Source organism: Lynx rufus, unplaced genomic scaffold, assembly GCF_022079265.1.
Source record: "Lynx rufus isolate CCGP_SWC_20201006 ecotype Redwood Valley unplaced genomic scaffold, mLynRuf1.p SCAF_11, whole genome shotgun sequence".
In the NCBI taxonomy this organism is placed as follows: Eukaryota; Metazoa; Chordata; class Mammalia; order Carnivora; family Felidae; genus Lynx; species Lynx rufus.
This window is the reverse complement of record NW_025814825.1, coordinates 42,416,919-42,435,643: the sequence shown is the minus strand read 5'-3', so window position 1 is coordinate 42,435,643 and position 18,725 is coordinate 42,416,919.

Genomic DNA, 18,725 nt, shown 5'->3' with positions numbered 1-18,725 from the left:
AAGAAATGGGCAAAAGACATGAATAGACAATTTTCAAAGAAGACATCCAGATGACTACCAGACACATGAAAAAATGCTCAATATCACTCATCATCAGGGAAATACAAATCAAAGACACATTGAGATACCACCTCATGCCTGTCAGAATGGCTAAAATTAATGGCTCAGACAACAACAGATGTTGGCGAGGATGTGGGAGAGAGGAACCCTTTTGTACTGTTGGTGGGAATGCAAACTGGTACAGCCACTCTGGAAAAGAGTATGGAGCTTCCTCAAAAAATTAAAAATAAAGCTACCTATGACCCAGCAATTACACTACTAAGTATTTATCCAAAGGATACTGGAGTGCTTTTTCAAAGGGGCACATGCACCCCCATGTTTATAGCAGCACTATTGACAATAGCCAAAGTATGGAAAGAGCCCAAATGTCCACTTACCGATGAAAGAATAAAAAAGATATGGCATATATATACAATGGAATATTATTCACTAACCAAAAGAATGAAACCTTACCATTTGCAACAACATGGATGGAACTAGAGTGTATTATGCTAAGCGAAATAAGTCAGAGAAAGACAAATATCATGTCATATGTGAAATCATATATCATTACTTCACTCATATGTGAAATTTAAGAAACAAAACAGACGAACATTAGGGAACGGAATCAAAAATAATATAAAAACAGAGAGGGAGGCAAACCATAAGAGTCTCTTAAATACAGAAAACAAACTGAGGGTTGCTGGCAGGGTGCTGGGTGGAGAATAGGCTAAATGGGCGACGGGCATTGAGGAGGACACTTGTTGGGATGAGCACTGGGTGTTATATGTAAGGAATGAATCACTACATTCTAGTCCTGAAGTCATTACTACACTATATGTTAACTAACTTGGATTTGAATTTTTTTTTTAATTAAAATTTTTTTAAAAAATAATGAAAATGGTAAAAAAGAAAGATTTCTGACTTGGTAATTAAAAGTTCTCAAGGCAAATATGGTAATAAAATCCATTCTGTGGCTGAAAAAAAATAAAGTGTACAATTTACGGGTGCCTGGGTGGCTCAGTTGACCCAGGTGTGCTGGCAGCACAGAGCCTACTTTAGATCCTCTGTCTCCCTCTCTCTCTGCCCTTCCCCTACTTACAAACACACACTCTCAGAAATAAACATTTAAAACAATAAAAAAATAAACTACAATTTGATTAGTGTGACAGATGCACTCACCTATGAACCACCACCACTATCAAGATACAGAACATTTTTATCACTCCCAAAAGTTTACAAGTCTCTCTTTGCAGTCCATTTATCCCTCACTCTAGGCAACAACTGATCTGCCTTCCAGCGCTGTAAACTAATTTGCATTTCTAGAATGTTATATAATTGGAGTAATCCAGAAAGTATTCTTTTTGTCTGGCTTCTTTCAGCATAATGATTTTGAGAGTCATCCGCATTGGTGTGTATCACTAGTCTGTTCCTTTTTATTGCTGAGAAATATTCCATCATTTGAATATATCTCATTTTGTTTATCCATTCACCTGCCAATGGCCATGTGGGTTGTTTCCATTTGGGGGCTATTATAAATAAAGCTGCTATGGCAGTCACATACAAGTCCTTATGTAGGTTGTTTTCATTTATCTTGGAAAATGTCTACGAGTAGAATGGCTGGGTCATATAAGTGTTTAACTTTTCAAGAAACTGCCAAACCACTTCCCAAAGCTTTGGGGGTTTTGTTTTTGTTTTTACCATTTTACATTCCCAATAGCAGCGTAGGGGATTCCAGTTGCTCCACACCCACAAATTTAGGAAAAGACTGTTAAGTAGCCATGGTAACAAGTAGTCACCTGTGATAGACAGACTGGCCACTGACACGTAGCTTCCATGCTCTCCACCTCCTGGCGATCCCCTTCTCTTACATGGGGGCAGGACCTGTGGCTTGCTTCTAACCAATAGAACATGCACAGGTGATGAGAGATACATGATTGTGCATACATGATTATGTGATTACAAAGACCATAAGACCCATCTTGCTGAAATCTCTTTACCCCTTGCCAGCTGTGAGGAAGCAAATGGGATGTTGGGGAACTCCACATGGCAAGAAACTGCAAGCATCATCTAGTCACTGAGAAATGAGCCTCCAGCTGGCAACCAGAAAAAAAAGAAAGAAAGAAAAAGAAGCACTCAGTCAAACAACCTAAAAGAACTGAATGGTACTAACAATCAGACAAATGGGGAATAGATCCTTACCCAGTTGAGCCTCCAGATAAGAACCTAGCCCTGTCTCACACCTTGATTGCAGCCTTGTGAGACCCTAAGTAGATGGCCCAGAAAAGTTGTACTTGGATTCCTGACCCACAGGAACTATAAGATAATAAATGTGTATTGTTTTAAGCCACTGTTTTTGGTAATATTTTTATGTGGAAATAGAAAACTATTATGCCACCAGAACTTGGTTGAAATCTGTTCAGTCAGTTATGACAACTCACCTGAGTGGATCCCTTTTGTAAATCAAGCAATCAGGGTCACTTCTGAAAGTCAGTCATCCAGGAACTGATCCATGCCAACAATTACCCCTCAGAGTGCCAGTCAATCGACAATAGTCTCACCCAAGTTACTTCTACAAAGGATAATATCAACCTTCTGACGTCCATCAGTTGCTGAAGTCTGTGCTTCCCCAAAACTCTCTTATGATCAGCAGTCTATCCTGCTTAGAGAGACTGCCTACTCTCCTTTATTATAATAAACACCAAATTCAGTTTTGTCTATTTTTATTGAGCTCTAGTCTTACCATCTTTTGACAATTCTAGAGATTCCACCAAGACCATTTTGAAGACCCTCATTTTACAGCATCCCAGACCCTCAGAGCAACAGGTGCACTTATTGGACCTGCATAAGGTTACTAGGCCTGGATCTCTGTATTAAGTAATCAGACCTTTGGGTCTGGAGATGTACCATCTAGTTATGAAATCTACGTCTTTATATAAGTTTATTAGACCTTTTGTTTGGTGGTATATTGTTTGATAAATATTTTTGCCAATAACATGATAATTCTGTTGCTTGCCTTGCTTTTGCTATTATTTATCTCTATATACAAAGCCATGTCACAAGGAAATTTGCTTTTTTCCAGGATTATCTGGTTTCTTTTGAATGTATAAGGGAGTGTTCCATACAGAATCGATGGAATCATAGGCACATTAGTCTCCAACCCAATCCAAGCTGGCCTTTGAGGTTTTTGTTTTGTTTTGTTTTGTTTTGTTTTAAAAAAACTTTTTTAACGTTTGTTTATTTTTGAGACAGAGAAAGAGCATGAACGAGGGAGGGTCAGAGAGAGAGGGAGACACAGAATCTGAAACAGGCTCCAGGCTCTGAGCGGTCAGCACAGAGCCCGACGCAGGGCTTGAACTCACGGACTGCGAGATCATCACCTGAGCTGAAGTCGGATGCTTAACCACCTGAGCCACCCAGATGCCCCAAAGCTGGCCTTTGAGGTTTAATGGTTGAGGTCTACTAAGACTGGAGACTAGCTGCTATTACATCCCTTTTGCTAACTGAAATCACCCAGTCCTTTTCCACTAACTAATTATGAATTATTGTTACTTTCTCTTTCTCATATTATCATCTTCTGATGGGACTTTCTTAATCCAGAAACACTATAACCTTTACGCAATGAAGGAGAATCCTAGATTGTGTTTCTATAATTCAAGAAGCATCCATGACCAGAAGAGAACTTTTGGACATGCTAATACTAAATCTTGACCCAAGGTTGGTTGTTGATTGACTTCTTAGCAAATATAAAAAGTGACAGCACCAGGTTTGATCTAAGTAGTCTAGTTATTCTTGTAAAATCCAGTTCCTTACTAGAAGTCAAATTGTCTAAACAGCTAAACTGTGGCTCTTTCTAGGGCATATTAACTTACCCGAATAAAAGGGTAGATAATGTAACCTAATAGCTGATATTCCTTTAAAATAATTAGCTTCTTGGGGTGCCTGGCTGGCTCAGTTGGTAGAGCGTGTGACTCTTGGTCTCAGGGTCATGAGTTCAAGCCCCAAGGAGCATACTTCAAATAAAAATAAAAATAAAATAAGTTAGGGTGCCTGGATGGCTCAGTTGGTTAAGCGTCCGACTGCAGCTCAGGTCATGATCTCACAGTTTGTGAGTTCAAGCCCCACATTGGGCTCTGTGCTGCCAGCTCAGAGCCTGGAGCCTGCTGCCTGCTTTGGATTCTGTGTCTCCCCCTCTCTCTGCCCCTCCCCCTCTCTCAAGAATAAATAAACATTAAAAAATTTTTAATAAAAATAAAATAAGTTAAAATAATTAACTTCTTTAAATGTTATTTCTGAAGTTTTATTTTAGTTGTTTTTAACTTTCTCGTAAACTTTTTTAAAGTAAAGAACAACTGTGAATTACTTGATGACTGAATGCTACCTAAAATAATTGGTCTTTTTTTTTTTAATTTTTTTTTAACGTTTATTTACTTTTGAGACAGAGAGAGACAGGGCATGAATGGGGGAGGGTCAGAGAGAAGGAGACAGAATCTGAAACAGGCTCCAGGCTCTGAGCTGTCAGCACAGAGCCCGACACGGGGCTCGAACTCACAGACTGCGAGATCATGACCTGAGCCAAAGTCGGCTGCTTAACCAACTGAGCCACCCAGGCGCCCCTAAAATAACTGGTCTTAAAGATAGTACTATAGAAGGGATAAACCTCCAAACACACTTTAAAGATAATCATGTTAAACAGGCTGATGTGATTGAAAGTTTGTACCCAAGAGCCTCATATAAGACAATACAAATAATGACAAATTCATGGAGAAGTTAAGGATTCAATCATAAATACACAAAATCTGACCTACCAAATTCTGAAAAACAAAACAAGGAACGATTGAGTTTAAGACCTACAAAGGTAAGATCTTTCCAAACCAGCATCGTCACCCGACAGCACCAGATAAAACCTCAAACAGACACTAGATTAAATTCTCCATGAAACACCTCATTTCAGTAGGTACAAATTGGCCACAATATGGAGCACTGATTGAAATTTTCTTGCTAGGGGTGCCTGGGTGGTTCAGTCGGTTAAGTGTCCAACTCTTGATTTTGGCTCAGGTCATGATCTCACAGTTCATGGGTTCAAGCCTCCAGTCGAGCTCTAAACTGATAGCTCAGAGCCTGGAGCCTGTTTTGGATTTTGTGTCTCCTTCTCTCTTTATCCCTCTCCAGCTTGTGCTCGCTCTCTCTCTCTCTCTCTCTCTCCCTCTCCCTCAAAAATAAATAAATAAACTTAAAAAAAAAAAAAGAGAAAATTTTTTTCTAGGCTGGGGCACCTGGGTGGCTCAGTAGGTCGAGCATCCACCTCTGGCTCAGGTCATGATCTCATGGTTCCTGAGTTTGAGCCCCAAATCAGGCTGTCTGCTGTCAGCCCAAAGCTCACTTTGGATCCTCTGTCCCCCTCTCTCTTTGCCCCTCCCCTGCTCACACTCTCTCTCTCAAAAATAAATAAACATTAAAAAAAAGAAGTGGGGCACCTGAATGATTAATTTGGTTAAGTGTCCGACTTCACCTTCGGTTTAGGTCACGATCTCTTGGTTCATGGGTTTGAGCCCCGCAACAGGGCTCTGTGCTGACAGCTCAGAGCCTGGAGCCTGCTCTGGATTCTGTGTCTCGCTCTCTCTCTGCTCCTCACCCATTCATGCTCTGTCTCCCTCTGTCTCTCAAAAATAAGTAAACGTTAAAAAAATTGTTTTTTAAAGAAGAAAAAAATGTTTAGGCTAACACAGGATATGGTCTGTCCATGACTCATATATAACTAAGTTAATCTGCAAAAGTTTGTAAGGGTATGATTCCAACCCTATGACATTCTGGAAGTCAAAACTACAGAGGCACTAAAAAGATTATACCAGAGGTTGCCAGAGGTCAGGGGGAGTGAGATTACTAGGTGGAGCACAGAGGGTTTGTAGGGCAGTGAAACTGTTCTAATGATATGATAATGATGGATAAATGTCATTATACATTTGTCCAAACCCATAGAGTACACAACACCAAGAGTGAACCCTGATGTTAACTGTGGACTTGCGGTGACAGTGATGTGTCAATGTAGGTTCATCACTTGTAACAAAGGTACCACTTTGGTGGGGAAAGGCTATGCATGTGTGGGGCAGGGAGTACATGGGAACTCTCTGTACCTTCTCCTCAACTTTGAACTGCTCTAAAAAATAGCCTTAGGATTCTTGGGTGGCTCAGTCCGTTAAGTGTTCGACTCTGGATGTCGGCTCAGATCATGATCTCACACTTTGTGAGACCAAGCCCCACGGTGTCAGAGCAGAGCCTGCTTGGGATTCTCTCTCTCCCTCTCTCTCTGTCTCTCCCCTGTTCAAGCGTGCTCTCTCTCTCTCTCTCTCTCTCTCTCTCTCTGTGTCTCTCACATACAGAATAAATAAGTAAACCTTAAACAATAAAATAAAGTCTTAATTTTAAAAATTGTAAATGTAAAATTGTAAAAAACTGAAAAATTGTAAAGGACTGAAACCATGACTAAAGGATATTCTTAACACCTCCAACTGGATTTTGTAAATTAACTTCCTCTATATGTACTGATAGGAGTCCATTTATTTTCTGAATGAATCGCGGCATTTCCATGGTGAAAAGCCACAAGTACAAAGGCTAAAATACTATTATACTTTATATATTGTACCAAATTTCTACCTATGTTTTCTACATTCCAACAGATTGATCCAGTAATAAGGTGGCACATTTAACTGAAACAATTATTTATAAAGTTAAATTGTGCAAGACTTGGCCTTTACTCAAAAGTCTTTCTGTCTTCATCACTCCCCGATCCTCTGGAAAAACACAAGATATTTTGGTAGAACTGTAAAGTTGACATCCAACAGAGATCATAAATTGAGTCGTCACATAACTTTTGAAGCAAGTAGTTCAAAGACCTCAGAAGATGCTGAAAACCACATGAACTAGGTAGCTACCACCCCAAACCCTTGGAACACGGCCCCACCATCTGCCACTCTCTTCATATTCTTGTTTATTCATACTTTAAAGAAACTCAGGTAAGGTTCTATATTTATGACTTATCATGTTCCTCTTTCTAATAATAATAACTTGCCTGAGGGGTGCCTGGGTGGCTCAGTCAGTTGAGCGTCCAACTTTGGCTCAGGTCATGATGTCGCAGTTTGTGAGTTCAGCTCAGGTCATGATCTCGCAGTTCCAGAGTTCGAGCCCCATGCTGGGCTCTGCTGACAGCTCAGAGCCTGGAGCCTGCTTTAGATTCTGTGTCTCCCTCTCTCTCTGCCCCTCCTCCACTCACACACTGTCTCTCTCTCTCAAAAATAAACATTAAAAAAATAGTAACTTGCCTGAGTCTAGGCTTTACTAGAGATGACCATCACACTAACATTACAATTTAGTTTTCCCAAGCTGTTGCTAGTACAGTCAATTTGAAAATCAATATGCCAATTAATGGTACCCTTCATAAAGTCCTTACACTTGAAAAAGTGCAAGATACAATAAATATTTGTCACAACACCTGGAGACACTATACTTCAGCTCCATCAAGGTTGATACATCTCTTGTATAGCTTATGAGTTCTGTTTCATATGTTGCAATTAAATTCTTTAGTACCAACCCAGACACAAGGCTAAGTCTTCCACAGGGCTATTCCAAGGATATAACTCCCCAGCACCCTCCATAGACTGTATCTCTACAGAATCCAAAAGAATAAAGCCATTTCTGGGAAGAGGTTCTTCTTTCTCCTTGGCTCACAATTTGCTCTGTTAATAACGTTTTGCATTCCTGTGGAATATTTGTTACCATTGATATACCGATATTGATGCATTATTATTAAAGAAAGCTCATAGTTTGCATTAGGTTTCACTTACTGAGTTGTTTGGGTTTTATGGGTTTTGATAGATGCAAAATGTCATATATCCACCATTACAGTATCATACAGAATAGTTTTACTGCCCTAAAAATCCCCTATATTCCACCTTTTTATCCCTCATCCCCTTCCCTTGTGCCCCTAGCAACCACTGATATTTTACTGTCTCTCTAGTTTGTCTTTCTGAAAATGTCAGTTAATTGGAATCATACTATATGTAACTTTTTCAGACTGGCTTCTTTCAATAAACAATTTATTTAAATTTCCCCATGTCTTTCTGTGGTTTGATAGTTCATTTCTTTTTATCACTGGATAATATTCCTTTTCTTAGTGTTTATTTATTTATATTTGAGAGAGAGGTGGGGGCGGGCAGAGAGGGAGGGAGACAGAGAATCCCAAGCGGGCTCTGTGCTGACAGAGCCCCTGACATGGGCCTCGAATTCATGAACCATGAGATCATGACCTAAGCCGAAATCGAGTTGGATGTGCAACCCACTGAGCCACCCAGGAGCCCCTGAATAATATTCCTTTGTATGCATGTAGTACAGATGCTTATCCATTCACCTAGTAACGAATGGTTTCTTCCAGCTTTTTGCAGTTATGAATAAAGTGGCTATAAACATTTGTGGGCAGGTTTTGTGTGAACATAAATTTTCTACTGATTTTCTTAAATACCTAGGAGCACAATTGCTGGGTCATCATTTTTTATGGTGATAAAATAGAAATAACATAACATTTACCATTTTAACCATTTTAGTGTATAATTCAGTGGCATTAGGTACATTAACAGTGCACTGATACAAACACTGCCACTATCTATTTCACAAATTTTTCATTGTGCCATACAGAAAACTCTGTACCCATTAAATAATTACTTCCTATTACTTCCGGCCCTTGGTAACCTATACTCTAATTTATGTCACTGTGAATTTACATAGTCTAGATAATCGTGGCAAGTGGAATCATACAATATTTGTCCTTTTGTGTCTAGCTTATCTCACTTAGCAAAAGGTTTTCAAAGTTAATTCAAGTCATAGCATGTATTAGAACTTTATTCTTTTTTATGGCTGAGTAATATTTCATCATATGTATATAACACCTTTTGTTCATCCATTCATCTGTTCATGGACACTTGGGTTGATTCCACTTTTGGGCTATTATGAATAATGCTGCTGTGGACATTGGTGTACAAGTATCTATTTGAGTCCCTCTTATCAATTCTTCTGGACACATACTTAGTTATAGAATTGCTAGGTCAGATGGTAATTCTATGTTTAACATTTTGAGGAACAACCATAAGTTTCCACAGAAGCTGCACCATTTTACATAACCACCATAATGCATGAGGTTACCAATTTCTCCATACTTTCACCAACATTTGTTATTTTAGTTTAGTTTTTATATAATATCTATCCTAATGGGTGTAAAATGGTAAGAATGTGTAGTTTTGTAAGAAACTGCCAAACTGTCTTCCAAAGTGGTTGCATTCTCAGGGTGCCTGGGTGGCTCTATTGGTTGAGTATGATTCTTGATTTCGGCTCAGGTCATGATCTCATGGTTTGTGAGTTTGAGCCCCACATCAGGCTCTGTGCTGTTGGTGTGGAGCCTGCTTGGGATGCTCTCTCTCCCTGTCTCTCTGCTCCTTCCTCTCTCTCTCAAAATAAATAAACATTAAAAAAAAAAAAAAGTGGTTGCATTCTCACCAGCAACAAATAAGAGTTCCTGTTGCTCCACATTGGTCAGCATCTGATTTTGTCAGGTTTTTGGATTTTAGCCATTCTAATAGATGTGTAGTGGGTATCTTATGGTTTTAATTTGCAATTCCCTAACAACATATGACATTGTCTTTTCATATGCTTATTTGTCATCTATATATCATCTATGGTGAGATGTCTGTTCAGATCTGTTGCCCATTTTTACGTTGGATTATTTTCTTATTTTGGGTTTAAAAGTTCTTTGTATATTTTGGATACTAATATTTTACCAAATATGTTTTGCAAATATTGTCTTCCAGTCTGTGGCTTGTTTATTCATTTTCTTTCTCTTTTTATTTATTTTTTAATGTTTATTTTATTTTTGAGAGAGAGAGAGAGAGAGAGAAAGCAGGGGACAGGCAGAGAGAGAGGGAGACACAGAAACCAAAGCAGTCTTCAGGCTCTGAGCTGTCAGCACAAAGCCCTACACGGAGCTCAAACTCACGAACCACAAGATCATGACCTGAGCCAAAGTCAGATGCTTAACTGACTGAGCCACCCAGGCACCCCTGTTTCTTCATTTTCTTCACAGTGCACTTTTAAATTTTAATGGAGTCCAACTTATCAATGTATTTCTTTCATGGATTATACTTATGGTATGTACCTAAAAAGTCATCACCAAACTGAAGGTCCCTGAATTTTCTCTTATGTTATCTTCTAGGAGTTTTATAGTTTTATGTTTTTCATTCAGGTCTCTGATCCATTTTTTGATAATAGCTTTTGTGAAAGGTATAAGGTCTACTGTCTAATTCTTTTTTTCTCTTTCTTTATTTCCTTTTTTTTTTTTTTGATGTAAGAATGTCATTGTTCCAGCATCATATATTGAGAAAACTACGCTTTCTCCATTCAATTGCCTTTGCTTCTTTGTCAAAGATCAGTTAATTATTTTTATTTGTGTCTATTTCTGGGCTCTCTATTCTGTTCCATTCATCTATTTGTCTGTTCTTTCACCAGTAACACAATCTTGATTACTATAGCTTTACAGTAAGTCTTGAATTAGGTAGTGTCAGTCCTCCTTCTGTATTATGTTGGCAATTCTGGGACTTTTCCCTTTCTGTATAAACTTGATGATTAGTTTTTCAGTATCCACAAAATAACTTGCTGGGATTTTTATTAGGATTGCATAGAATCTATAAATCAAATTAGAAAAAATTGACATCTTACAAACTGAGTGTTCCTATATACAAACATGGCATATCTTTCCATTTATTTTGATATTTTACAATTTCTTTCATCAGAGTTTTGTAGTTTTTCTCAGCAAAATATAATATTTTATTACATGTATATACCACATTTTATTACTACTTTATTTTTTGTTAACATAAATTGCATTTGTATATTAACCTTGTATCCTGCAGCCTTGTTATAATTCCTTGTTAATTGTTTGGGGTTTTTTGTTGTTACTGTTGATTCTTTGGGATTTTCTACATAATCATGTCATCTGCTAACAAAGACAGTTTTATTTCTTCCTTCCCAATCTGTATCCCTTTTATTTTCTTTGTTTTATTGCATAGCTAGGACTTTCAGTACTATGTTGAAAAGGAGTGATGAGAAGGGACATTCTTGCCTTTTTCCCAACCTCAGGGGGAAATCAATCAATCAATCATTAAATATGATATTAACTACATGGCTTTTTTAGTTCTTTTAAAGATTTTTTTTAATTTTATTTTTTATTTTTTAAAATTTACATCCAAATTAGTTAGCATATAGTGCAACAATGATTTCAGGAGTAGATTCCTTAGTGCCCCTTAGCCATTTAACCCATCCCCCCTCCCACAACCCCTCCAGTAACCCTCAGCTTGTTCTCCATATTTATGAGTCTCTTCTGTTTTGTCCCCCTTCCTGTTTTTATATTATTTTTGTTTCCCTTCCCATATGTCCATCTGTTTTGTCTCTTGAAGCCTTCATATGAGTGAAGTCATATGACTTTTGTCTTTCTCTGACAGACTAATTTCACTTAGCATAATACCATCCAGTTCCATCCACATAGTTGCAAATGGCAAGATTTCATTCTTTTTGATCGCCGAGTAATACTCCATTGTATATATATACCACATCTTCTTTATCCATTCATCCATCGATGGACATTTGGGCTCTTTCCATACTTTGGCTATTGTTGATAGTGCTGCTATAAACACGGGGGTGTATGTGTCTCTTCGAAACAGCACACCTGTATCCCATGGATAAATGCCTAGTAGTACAATTGCTGGGTCGTAGGGTAGTTCTATTTTTAGTTTTTTGAGGAACCTCCATACTGCTTTCCAGAGTGGCTGCACCAGCTTGCATTCCCATGTAGTTGTTCTTTATCAATTTGGGTAACTTACCCTCTATTCCTAGTTTGCTGAGAGTTTTTATCATGAATAGATGTTGGCTTTTATGAAATACTTTTCTACATATGAGTTTTCTTTTTTAGTCTGTTGATGTGATATATTACAGTAACAAATTTTCTAATGTTGAACTAGCCTGAATAACTGAGATAAATCCCACTTGGTCTTAATGCATAATTCTTTTTATATATCGTCAGATTCAAGTTGCTAATATTTTGTGGAGGATTTTTGCATGCATGTTCATGAAAGATATTGGTCTGTGACCTTACTTTCTTGTATTGTCTTTATCTGGTTTTGGTAATAGGGAAATGCTGGCCACATAGAATCAGTTAAGATGTGTTCCCTCTGCTTTTCTATTTTTTAAGAGATTGTTGAGAATTGGTAAAATTTTTTTCCTTACATGTTTGGTAGAATTCAACAATGAAGCTATCTGGACTGTTTTAAAGCATTTTTAATTATTAATTCAAGTACTTTAAAAGATATAGACTGATTCAGAGTATCTTGTGTGAGTTTTGGCAGATTATGTTTTCAAGGAATTGGTCCATTTCATCTAGGCTATCAAATTTGTGGACATAGAGTTGCCTATGGTATTCCTTACTCTTCTTTTAATGTCCATGGGATCAGTAGTGATGGCCCCTCTTTCATTTCTGATATTAGCTATTTGTATCTTCTCTCTTTAAAAAAAAAAAAAAAGCCAGGTTCCTGGCTTGAGGTTCATCAATTTATTGATCTTTTAAAGAACCAGCTTTGGGTTTTGTTATTTTTCTCTATTCTTTTCCTGCTTTAAATTTCATTGGTTTCTGCTGTAATTTTTATTATTTATTTTCTTCTGTTTGCTTTAGGTTTATGCTGCTTTTCCTTCTCTAGTCCTAAGGTGGAAACTTATATTATTGATTTTACATTCTAGTGTATACTTCCAGAGATACTTTATGTATATAAAGCAAAACAGTCATATAGTCTTCTTCTTTCTTTTTTACACAAATGGAAGCATTCATTACATGCTATTCTTATTTCTGCTCCTTTTACCTAACAATATATTTTTGAAGTCTTTCCATAATAAGCACATAAAGTGTTTCCTCCTTTCCCTGACTGCACTGTATTCTCATCTCTTCTTGATGGGGGGGGGGGGTGTATTACTGGCAATTATAAACACTGCTGAAATTATTCATTTTGTGCATTGAACTGTGTGACATTTCAACTGTGTGACAACTTTAGACTGCTTAAATCCCAGCTTTGCCATTGACTACTTGGATGGCCTTAGGCAAGCCCTTGTGTCTGTTTCCTCGTCTGTAAAATAGGGATGATGATGGTAATAGCACCTTATAGAGCTGTTATAAGGACTAAGTTAAATAGTACATGTAATACATGGCAAATGTTCAATTAAGTTATTATTTTGCCAAATTGTTGGAAGGGTTGATTAGACACAGGAGTAGCAATTCTTTACCTCTAACCGTCTAACAATAAAGTAGAAATTAAGGGAGATTGAGCTTAATGGCCTCAGACTTATTTTTTTTAAGATGTTTTAAAACTAATCTCTATACCCCACATTGGGCTCAAATTTACAACCCCAAGATCAAGTGTCACGTGCTTTGCCAACGGAGCCAGCCAGGTGTCCCTATGGTCTCAGATTTCTTAAGTAAAGTTAAGGTTATCTGCTAAGCATGAAAGCGGTGGGGTTGAGAATGGGGCTTGAAGTCTGGAGGAGTAACTGAAGTGGAAGTAAGTCTTTTGGATTTGAGGAGATAAAGGGACTATGAAGTTGAGATGTTGGCTGATGATCCCCCACGGACTTTAAAGTCATGCAGGATGATGACAGGATTGGAGAGAAAGGATGTAAGCCTGGTGCTCATATTTTAAAATAAATCTTAAATGAAAAAATAGCAGCATGAGGTCTGTAAGTAATGGCAATAACCAAGGTCTGAACCTGCAAAGGAGTAAGAATGTGTACCTAAAGGTGGAGAAATGGTGGTCTGGAGGCTGTGGGGAGTGAAGAAAACATCAGTTCCATTGCCTTACCTGAACATTAGTGTCTTCATTCGAAAGAATAGCAGGGGGAGGGCTGTCCTCAGAGAAGGGTCCAGCTTAAGAAAGGCAGGAGGTAGAGAAAATATTCTACAGCTAGATAAGGAAGACAAAAAAGTATGCCTATTTTATAAAGCGGCAATACCAGAGAGCTCAGGGAAAAGGTTTTGGAGAAGAGGAAGAAAGGTTTTGGAGGAAGGTAGAGTAGAAGAATCATCAAGCAAGATGGGGGTGAGCATGACGATAGAGGGAACCTTGAGCCAGTGATGAACCCACTATTATGAGAAGCTGGTGAAAGCTACGGATCCTTTCTCCACAAAAATATATATTTATACATACATGCAAAATTTGCGTGCAATCTCAGTAAGGTCCCAAGGTCCCAAACTCCATAGCCACCCAATTTTATTTTTTTTTAAATTTTTTTCAACGTTTATTTATTTTTGGGACAGAGAGAGACAGAGCATGAACGGGGGAGGGGCAGAGAGAGAAGGAGACACAGAATCGGAAACAGGCTCCAGGCTCTGAGCCATCAGCCCAGAGCCTGACGCGGGGCTCGAACCCACGGACCGCGAGATCGTGACCTGGCTGAAGTCGGACGCTTAACCGACTGCGCCACCCAGGCGCCCCATAGCCACCCAATTTTAAAAAGTAAACTTTTGATTGAAAATAATTGGTGTCCAGCTCAAAGTGAATATACCCGTGTTACCAATCATCAGATCAAGAAAGCAGAACATGACCTGCTCCCCAGAAGCCCCGCCCTGAGTCCTTTTTGAGTCACTAACCACCTGCCAGGGTAATCATTACTTGACTTCTAGGACCATAGATTAGTTTTATCTGTTTCTGAAATCTATATAAATAAGATAATACACTGCATTCTTATGAGTCTGGTTTCTTCACTCAGTATTATGCTTGTGCATTTCATCCATGTTGGCTCATGTAGCTGCAGTTTGTTCATTCTCATCTCTGCATAGTATTCCACTGTGTGATGCATGACAATCTATTCAATAACCAATAAATACTTGGGTTTTTCCTAGTGCTGCTATGAATACTTTTGAGTGTACCTTTAGTGCGCATATGTACAAATGCTGTTGGTTAGATACCTAATAATGGAGTTCCCAGGTCATCAGCTCAGTTGTAGTAGATAATGGGGCTTATGTTTTATTTTATTTTAATTTTTTAATGTTTATTTATTATTAAGAGACAGAGAGAGCATGAGCATGGGAGGGGCAGAGAGAGGGGGAGACACAGAATCCAAAGCAGGCTCCAGGCTCTGAGCTGTCAGCACAGAGCTCGACATGGGGCTTGAGCTCACAAACCGCAAGATCATGACCTGAGTGAGCCACCCAGGCGCTCTGGGGCTTATGTTTTAGAAGAGGAACAAAGAAAACAGGGATTGTAAGGAAGTGGAAGCCACACGAACCTTCAGTCTGAAATCTGGAATAAAGTTACAAAGGACGTTTTGCACTGATCATTTATCAACACTGAAACCGAATTAAAATGACAACCATCAAAGACTTGATGAATAAATCTAAAGGGAGATTCTTTGAAAAGATTAATAAAACTTCTGGCAAATTAAGGAAAAGTAGAAAGTGCAAAATTTAAGAAATATCAATTGTCAAAATTGACACAAGAAGACTTGGAAGATGCGGCGCCTGGGTGGCTCAGTCGGTTAAGCATCCGACTTCTGCTCAAGTCATGATCTCGCGGTTTGTGAGTTTGAGCCCCGCGACGGGCTCTGTGCTGACAGCCCGGGGCCTGGAGCCTGTTTCAGATTCTGTGTCTCCTCCTCTCTTTGCCCTTTCCCTGCTCGTGCTCTATCTGTCTGTCTGTCTGTCTCTCTCTCTCAATAATAAATAAACATTAAAAAATTAAAAAAAAAAAAAAAGAAGACTCAGAAGAGTTGAGGACACCAACAACTATGGAAGAAATTGGAAAATTATGTTAAAGAGTTATCTCTCCAGGGGCGCCTGGGTAGCTCAGTTGGTTGAGCATCCAACTTCAGCTCAGGACATGATCTTGAGGTTTATGAGTTCGAACCCCGCATCAGGCTCTGTGCTAACAGCTCAGAGCCTGGAGCCTCATTCGAATTCTGTGTCTCCTCCTCTCTCTGCCCCTCCCATGTTCATGCTCTGTCTCTCTCTATCTCTCAATAATAAATAAACGTTAAAAAAGTTTTTTTAAAGAGTTATCTCTCCAAAAAAGGCACTAAGACCTGACACTCTCATATTACCTTCCTTTAGAAGTTCAAAGAATAGATCATTCCCATGCCATTTAATCTGCTTAAGGATATAGAAAAAGATTAAAACTTTCTCCAATAACTTTATAAAACTAGTAAAATCATAATAGCAAAACTTGACAGTGATAAGAAAACCACAACCCAATTTTTCACATGAGTGGAGATGCAAAAGAATAAAATCCTAAGTAATACAAAGAGAATTCAATTCTGTATTAAAAGAAGATGCTCTGAATAAGTTATTACTAATCTAGGAATGGTTGGACACCAAGAAATCTATTTATAAAATGCATCTGATAAATAAGTTAGTATTTGTTACAAGTCTTGAAAATATGCATGCATGGCCCTTAAACAATAATTCCACTCTTAGTATTCTACTCTAAGAAAATATGAATTGTTATGCACAAAGGTTTCACTACAAGGCTATTACTTAGTGTTGTTTATATGAAAAACAAAGACAAAACAGAAACAACCTAAATGTCCAATACTATAATACGGGATCAGTTAAATAAGCTATGCTATATGTATGATATACACACAATGGAATGATATGCAGTCATGAAAAATAATGTTGTAGTGGGGGCACCTGGATGGCTCAGTCAGTTAAGCATCCAACTTTGGCTCAGGTCATGATCTCACAGTTCGTGTGTTCAAGGTCCATGTTGGTCTCTGTGCTGACAGTGTGGAGTCTGCTGAGGATTCTCTCTCTCCTCTCTCTCTCTCCCCACCTCCTCTCCCCTCCCTCCCTCAAAATAAATAAATAAACTTTTAAAAATAATGTCATAGAAAAGTCCTTAATAATAGAAAAATATCTATGCTAAAAAATGCAGTATGGGCTCATTTAGATAAAAACACATTTCATGTGCACCTGCATGTCTCAGTAGGTTAAGTGTCCGACTCTTGATCAGCTCAGATCATGATCTCATGGTTGGTGGGTTCGAGCTCTGCATTGGGCTCTGCACCAACAGCATGGAGCCTGCTTGGGACTCTCTCTCTCCCCACTCTCTGCCTCTACCCTGGTTGTGTTCTCTCTTTCTCAAAATAAATAAACTTTAAAAAACTTTTTTCAAAATTTATTTTTAGCTACCTGCATTATCCAGATTTTTTGCAATTATCACTTGTAACTCTAATAACATGGTAATGAGGATAGGAAGCAATACTTTATTTATTTATTTATTTATTTATTTATTTATTTATTTATTATTTTGTTATTTTATAGGGATCAGGGGAAAGGGGCAGAGGGAGGGGGTGAGAGAGAGAGAGACAGAGAGAGAGAGAGAGAGAGAGACAGAGAGACAGAGAGAGAGAGAGAATCCCAAGCAGGTTCCACGTTTAGTGCCTGGTGCCATTGAAGCAGCGCTTTTAAAAAAATTGCCATTTCTTGTTTGTGATTGGGGTGAAACATCAGAGAATCACCTTGGCATTCACTTTAGGAATAGAAAGCACCCATTCGTATTTCTTTACCGACCAGATGATCCTACTTGGCCCCGGCCTGGATCACAGGACTCAGGCCTCTTCTTGCCTGACTGTCAAGCTTTACACAAGAGCTCCTCGGTCCAGCCTACCCTGGTGCAGATACCAGATTCATTCTCCAAAAATGCCAGTGTCTCCTGTCACTCCCCTGCTGCAGAACTTTCAGTCACTCCTCGTCCTCCCTAGCCTTTTGTTTCAGGGCTGATTTGATGTGCCCGACCAGCATCTCTCCTATGTGTCTGTAGGTAGAATCATCACCATCCCACCACACATTCTATCCCTTCCAGCCTCTGCTGCTCTCCCTTCCAGCAGTATCCTCCCTCCCCCACTCCCCATGCCTCTACCAGTAGTCCTAACTCTCCTTCAAGGCCTAGCTCAAATCCCCTTTCTTTCATGAAGCCTTCTCTGACCACCCTGGCTCATACCTCCAACCACAAATGGCCCTGAAAGTCTGAATAAAATATCTTTGACAGTCCCTGCAGGTTGTGAGCCTCCTGACCTCATTTGAAAATTTGGGGTGATGAGCAACCAGGAGTCTGGCCTTCAAGGCCTTGCAGGTTCACCTTCACCATGAGGTCCCCTACCTGCTGCCTTCCTGCTTCATTCCAGCATCCCACACACCAGTCTGTACTCCTCAAAGTACAGATGCTGGCAGACCACCCCCAGAGATGGGCAGAAATTCCATCCCCCACCGTTGTGAGTCTCACTCAGTGGATCTGAGGACCCACCTCTTCTATGATGATTGACACCAGGAATGTTCACCTCCCTGGGGCTGGAAATTCCCAGATTTGACATCTGGAAATGTCAAATCATCGATAAATACTGGTTGAGCCACTGAAGGTTTCCAGCAAAGGATGAGAAGTTGGTCTGTCAGGAAGATCTACTAATGAGAGCTCAGAAACACTAGGAAGCCCATTTTGGTATCATGATGAAAAGAACAAATATTGAATGCGTACTTACTTCACACCAGGCAGCACTTTTGCATGCATAATCTCATTGAGTCACAACTACCCTGATAAGTAGGTTCCATTATTATT